At 42.4% G+C, this 7,156-nt stretch overlaps 1 long non-coding RNA gene across 1 annotated transcript; it reads right to left on the minus strand.

The window, feature by feature from the left end:
• Nucleotides 1-4,988: 4,988 nt before the first annotated feature.
• LOC143134961 (uncharacterized) lies at nucleotides 4,989-5,516 on the minus strand. The gene is made up of 3 exons (XR_012988739.1): nucleotides 5,491-5,516; nucleotides 5,287-5,357; nucleotides 4,989-5,160 (listed from the first exon to the last, which is right to left on the minus strand). It is a non-coding gene; the product is annotated as an uncharacterized LOC143134961 (long non-coding RNA).
• Between the last annotated feature and the right edge of the window lie 1,640 nt (nucleotides 5,517-7,156).

A 7,156-nucleotide genomic window follows, 5' to 3' on the forward strand; every position in this document is an offset into this window, starting at 1 on the left:
TGGGGGGACCTCACTAGTAACCACCACCAATGTGTAGCACCCACCTGGGTGATGCACGGCAGCCATTATGCACCAGAACGCTCACCACACACCAGCTTGAGGTAGAGAGTGAGGGAGTGAATGAGCCAATTACAGTGGGGGATGATTAGGGGGCCAGATTGAATGAGCCAGGTTGGGAATTTAGCCAGGACACCGGGAAACCCCCTACTCTTTACGATAAGTGGCATGGGATCTTTAATGACCCCAGTGAGTCAGGACCTCGGTTTAACGTCTCATCCGAAGGACGGCATCTCCTACAGTGCAGTGTCCCCGTCACAGCACTGGAGCATTGGGATCGATCTTTTTTGGCCAGAGGGAAGAATGCCACCTACTGGCCACCCACCAACACCACTTCCAGCAGCAACCTAGTTTTCCAAGGAGGTCTACCCATCCAATTACTAACCAGGCCCACACCTGCTTAGCTTCAGTAATTCAGCTAAGACAAGGTATCCATTGGTCTGGCTGCTGGCTGGTTTTCTTTAACTCGGCTATCTATATATGGTTATCAGCACACAATGTTGAGCTAATTCACTAACTCAATACTCATCATGGATATCACAAGTTTAAACATCGAAAACAGAAAGGATGGAGGCAGCAAAGCTAGGATTATTCCAGATGGACAAGAACATGGTAGGCAATCGGTGTGCTTGTCAGAACGTTAGACTGCACTAAAGCCAGACGTCACGTTAAGCTAGAACAAAACTAAAGGTAACTTAAGCCTGTATAGGGCTGTATCAAGTTGTCCAAATGAATACTGTAGGTCATTGTTGTCGTTGTATTATTGCATGTGGATGTTGTTATGCTATGTAGGCAAATTTTTTGCTGACTGACCAATGCACGGACCTAAAACGGACAAATATTGAAAAAATGGGGGGGGGGGGGGTGATGGGTGTGCGTACCATAGCATTAATTCCTGCAGGCGCCCCTGTCAGGGAGGACTCCAAACAAGGCCGCAACAGGGCATGGTTCTAATTGTATCTGCAACACATCGGAGACAGAAGAGAATACGCAAAACATATGAACCAGAGTGCCACGGTGCTGATGACATCGGTCACAAATTGGATCAGTGTTGGGATAAACACGGGAGAGTCTGGCTTTTATCCAGTACACACGGTGTAGGAGCTTACATTGTATTACCCCATGCCTAGCACACACTGAATACGAGTGGACGCGACCGAGATTAGACCCCCAGGTTAGTGTCAAATCCATTCCCAGATCCTGGGACCAGAGGGTTAGAAGGGATTGATCAGAAGGAGAACACATGGATAGTATGCAGTGTTGGGCAAGTTACTTCAAAATCGTAATGTATTATTACTGTCATTTCAAAGTAATTTGTTACATTATAATATTACTGTCTCTGAATTGTAAGGCATTACACTACTATTGCATTACTTTTAAGTTACTTTCACCAAAATATCTAGAAATATGGATTTGGCATTCTAAATGCAGTTTATATTACGCTCAATGCAGCTCATTGCTCTTCCAATGGAGGGAGATGTGGTATAGCATAGTGACTGAGCTAGGCTTAAGGCTAACAACAGATTCAATAGGCGCAGTGCTCATGATGCAATACAAGGAACAATCAGTCAGAATTTTGTTAAAAACCGAAAAAAGGTCAAAGTCTGGTAAATTGTGATAGAAATACTGTAACTTTAAGGCCTAGGCCTACTCATTAAAATCAATGGAGAGCCTACTAAATTGTAAATCAAAGCTTAATAAAGACATGTCAAGATGGTGGCCTGCTGGCCATTTCGGTGCCCTAAGTGAGTGGCTTTGAGTGAGTGACATTTAAATGATAACTCAAACACCTAAAGTAAAATAAAAGGCCTATTATTTACAGACCGTTACTGTGTGTTTTTAAACATTAATTTCTGAAGAAATGCTGTTTTACTTATAAATGGTGCACTGTCACTTTCAGAACATTGATCTTTACGTTCTCATAATGCCCTTTTGCCAAATCTTGTTTACAAGCCTTGTTTGTTTGAGTTACATTGATAGCACAATATTAAGTTGTTATTAGCAGCCTCCATTGCTTTGGAAATGGAAGTGTGCAATGACATCCAAGCAAGCACAGTGATGTTGCCAGAAAAATGTTTAAACAGTTGGACAAATGATTTAGCTAATTTATTATATAACCTGTACACCAGCAATTGTTGAACATTTACCTGTACAAGTACATTGACAGTATAGCCCAGCCTAACAGCATGTTGTAGGCCTACTGTAGAAATGTCACTTAAATTGCAACCGCAACATGCCTGCTTGCCAACGTTCAAACGACAACGAAAAAGATAATAAAACAACAAGAGGGTTGAGTCTGAATGACTCTGAGTTTATAGACACTGAGTTTTTGTAGTTAAGAAATATTTTCGTATTCTTCAATCTCCTTCACTGACGCCTATGGAAAAGGCTTAATGTCCCAAAACAACGATCAATGATCATCAAATTTCTCTCTCATATTGCTCCTCATAACCATCTATAAAAAAGTGTTTTTTCTTTTCCTTTTGAGCACATCCGAATCCCAGGACATAACGCACTGGACCTTATAATAGGCTCGAGATATAATTCCAAAGGGGGCAGATAGGGGCCACTGCACTTAAAACTTAAAAAGATGAAGCTTTCCGAACTTTGAAATTGCGATCAGTGACTGGCATCGGGTGAACGAAGCTTTTCGAAGTTGAACAGGCTATTAAAAACTATTTGCGCACCTGCATGTCATGGGAGAGACTAGGCTCTCCCTTCTATGAAAAAGACGTTAGGCTACCTGCAAACTGGCCTATGATTTCATTGCTGAGTTTGCGGCAAAGCAAGAAAATGTTTTTTTTTCCGGAGTCAGGATATGGCGAGTCAGTGTCATTTATTTGTCCAATGTTAGCCTATAGATACAGACCAGTACATCTTATCAATAGTTTGAATGTCGTGTGTGTTTCTGCTCATTGACAAATACCGTTCAGCACAATGATTCATGCCCAATTAATTCCCCCTGTTAAAGTGTTCGCCTTTGTTAAGCGTTCATCTTTCGATAGTTCGTCAAAGTGACGCTTCACTCTCCGTGCTCTAACATTTTCAAATGTACTCCCATTTATTTGCGAGTGTCTGCGCTGTAGCCTTGGCCTGGTTAAAGGCACGCAGGTAGTCGGAAAGGACCGGTATAGAATTTTCCAGCAATTGCATGGCGGGGGTAGCGACGGAGGTCACAGGCCCTGGTGCGACTGCACTTGCTGCACCAACTATATTTACGCCACTGCGTGGAGCGCTAATGTGTCTAAGCTCATTAGTCTACTTTCAATAGGCCTACTGTACAGCCTGAGAGGGGGAACATAGCCTACTGTAGAGTAAACAATCAGTTTACTTAGTTACATTTGTTTAGTTAAATCCAGTTTTCTACTCTATCTCCATGATATGCTTAGCCTAGCCTATAGAAAGACGAAGTCGGGATAGTGCTTCGGAGAAAACGTATTTATTGAAATAATGAACAGTCTACATTCAACATTCTACAGTCTAAATTTAAAGCACATTAAATCCCTGGGAAGATCTGCGTGTTGTGCGGAGGAATTCGTTGATCTTATTGATGCAGTCCTTCAGTTCACTCCTCGCCATATAGCAGGGAATTTTCGTTGTAGTGTTGAGACCACAAAGTGTTTCACATTCTGCGGCAGTGCTCGCTTGCCCTTCGCTCCATCCCAGTTGGTGGTTTTGCTCCAGGCTTTATAGTGTTCCTCTGTGACGATGGACCTGAAGAGCAGACATCCGTATCTGCCCACTTGGCCGTAGCTCTGTTGGTGAATCTTAGCGTGGTCTTCGGGACCAACATCACGGAAGGTCACGTCTGCGTGTTGACTAGGAACTTGGATGCTGTCGTTGAGTGTGACGGAGAGGGCCAATGGAGACATTTGCAAGGAGGACGTTTCTGGAGCTGGTGTCGAGGTGCACCTGGGGATTGGTCTCTCAGGCGTCGAATAACTTCTCTGCTCACGTAGCATCGCCTGAAGTTCTCCGATTCCAGCTCTCATCTCCTGTAAAATGTCTCTGTGGCTCTGGTCTCTCGGAGTTGTTGAAGCTCTCGTTTGAGGTTGTTGACCTCCGCTTTCAACCGATCATTCTCGGCGTCTCTCTCGGCTACTCGAGCTTTCTCCCCTCCCCCACCCCCTTCTATCACAAGCAGTGCAGCTTTCTGAAGCGGTGCCTTTTGAAGCTAATGTAACAAATACCACCAATATTGTTGTGTGGCATTAAAAGTATCCAGGGTTTGCGCAAGTAGCCTAAATATATAAATAAATTAAGGACATAGGCCTACAATCCTTAACGTGAAAAAGCTTAACGTAGCTTAATGTCCCAAAACAACAAGTCGTTTTATGCGCTCATTATAAAGAAAGTTTAATGTGTCTCCCCCACCCCCTTCCCACACAGCAAAAGGACTCCGCGGCGGATCCGCCGCGGAGGTATGACGGCTTCCGGAACGGACCCGCGAAACGGACCCGTATCGGAGTCCAGATGCTCTCAGGAACGGATCCGCTACGAAGGCGGATCGCGGACCTGCCGTGGCTCCGCACTGCATCCACTCCGCATCCGCGATTAAAACCTTATAGGCCTACGATTAATCTGCATTGTCTCGTATTTTTAACTTAACAATACTGCCAATAAACCTAACAGAAAAGGTTTAAGTCAAGACATCAATTTACTGTACAAACGTGATCACTACTCAATGGAAATATAAAATGGACATTTATGGAAAGTTACAGGTTATAAGCTATTCTGTTTTTGTTAAGTAGCCTACATTGCCTAGGCTACTTTACATTCATTTTGTGGTCAAAACCTAATTTAGTGCTTTATAGGCCTAGGTCAGTGCAGACAGGAAATATTTTATCTAATAGGCTACAACTTCAATGAAATACTGCGCTATGCACAGCTAAAATATCAGAAAAAATGAATAACTGGTGAATGACAAGAAGTTCAATAAAAAGATTGTTTAATGCTTATTTCTCCTATTACTCCATTTGTGTGGATGGAGGCGGAACACATCTCCTCGTTGCCCGATCCACCGCCGATTGAAACACCTGATTGCGTGTTTGGTGACCTCAGTGTCCGTGGCAGACCGTGTCACCATGTTTTTCCTCACAGCACCTGTAATCAAACAGACAGATATGTTTATGTTTATGGTATGTAGCATCCAAAGCCAAGTATGCTTACACAATACAATATATGAGATAGGTATTAAGGAGATTAAATTTAAAAAGAAACATGACTTACAAAGCTCCTCTGTTCGCTGCACGTTGAGGGCTGGTGTGGGGGTGGAGGGAGTTGAGGAGGGACTGCCGTTCCTGGCCCATAGTGAGGTGGGCGGTGTGCGAGAGGGGGAAAATTTTTTTATTAAATGGTAGTTATCTGTTAACCATGACTGATAATACACATGGGGCCTTTCTATTCACTAATATTTCAGAGATCAGTCCCTACCTTGAGTAACTCTCCGTATGTTAAATGTAGGTGCAGGGAGTTGAGGTGGTGAAGAGTGTTGCGGTCCTGCCCCATGGTGAGGTGCTAAGGGAGATAAATGGTTGTGATCTGTTAACCATGGTAGGCTGAGAGCTACAGGGCCAAACAATGGCAAACAAAAACAAATCTCTGGACATGAATTTGTATGTTTCAATATTTTGGTATGCACTATCTATATCAACTCCATGAATGGATTGACATTGAAATCAATGTGTTTCAATACAATCTGATAATAATGAATGAACTTTTCAGGCAATGTTGCATGAAATCAGATGTTTTAACTGACAAAATATTTGGCTGAGATTTTGAAAGTAATGGATAAAGTATGCAGAAAATCTGAGATAGTAATGCAGATGCAATCTGTTGATCTGAAATGGAGTGACTACTGCTGTGTTAATATAGATGGGGCCACTGTATTCAATATTATTTCAGAGATCAGTCTTTACCCTTAACAGTTTTCTCCAGGTTGAGGGGTAGTGACTCGGCTGCCTGGCACTCGGCGAGATGGTGGAGCTGGAGGAATAGATACAAAGAGAGGGGAATGTCTTTAGCACTAAGAATGTTAACCATATCTCTAATATTAATATTATGATTTAGTTATTTCAATGTTAAGAGATTATTACTTACTTTGCCAGTGCAATTGGCTTGGGCTTGAGGCTTCAACTGATATACCAGGCGAGTTGGAAGGTACCTCAGAGATGCAAAGTCACCATTTTCTGGCTCTTCACTGTCATCAGAGTCCCTGAAACGATGGCTGTTACATAACGATATCATTATGGTTATTGCAATCCCAAAATGTCCAAATATGCATATAGTACAACTATCTCTGGTCTATTTTGGAATGCTACGGGAATGTGTGCACATTACATTTTAACAACCCAGAAAGTATCTTACTTGATCAAGCAAACCCAACAGAGGCAATCGTAAAGTTAGATGCTAGAATCCAGCCGATAAAAGTTGACGCTGCAGAACAAACAAAATAGAAGATGGGGACCAAGTTCCATACAGTTAAGTTACGTTAGCATAATAAATCACAAACAGATGCCAATAGTTGTCTGAACCGACTTAAACAGTGATTAAAATGCAGAGGCTTTCATTACAAAGATGGCAGATAGACACTAAATTTACGTACGAGACCAAACTTAATGCACAGCTAGCTAGAGGCTAGGGCCAAACCGGGTATCAGTGAGTCAACATGCTAAAGTTGTAGGTAGCTTCTAGCTATCATAGCAGACGAGTGCTTCACTGACTTCATTGACTGAAATACCAGTGCCAGTATCACCTTAATCAAGGTTTGCATCGCAAACGTGATTTCAATATATGTATAGCACTAATAGACATTAGCAATAACTTATGCAATTGCGCCTAGCAGCATGCTAGCTAGCAGCTATATGCCGCTAGCATAGTAGCACTATATGGACAACAGCGACACATTAAAACAGACAAGACCAGACTAATGTTAAATAACAATGTGTGTTTTTTAAATCACACTAGCAGCTACCATAACATATTCTGCTGAAATTGCTATCCCATTTTAAATCAGATAGGCTACAGACTCATATGAGCATCACAGCTAACAATAACGTTAACTTAGCCTGTTGCACAAAATGACAAACGTCTCTGGTTG

The sequence above is a fragment of the Alosa pseudoharengus genome, unplaced genomic scaffold (assembly GCF_046254945.1).
Source record: "Alosa pseudoharengus isolate Yale_2024_CS ecotype anadromous, Long Island Sound unplaced genomic scaffold, YU_APseudo_1.1 YU_APseudo_1.1_scf_2, whole genome shotgun sequence".
NCBI classification, from domain to species: Eukaryota; Metazoa; Chordata; class Actinopteri; order Clupeiformes; family Clupeidae; genus Alosa; species Alosa pseudoharengus.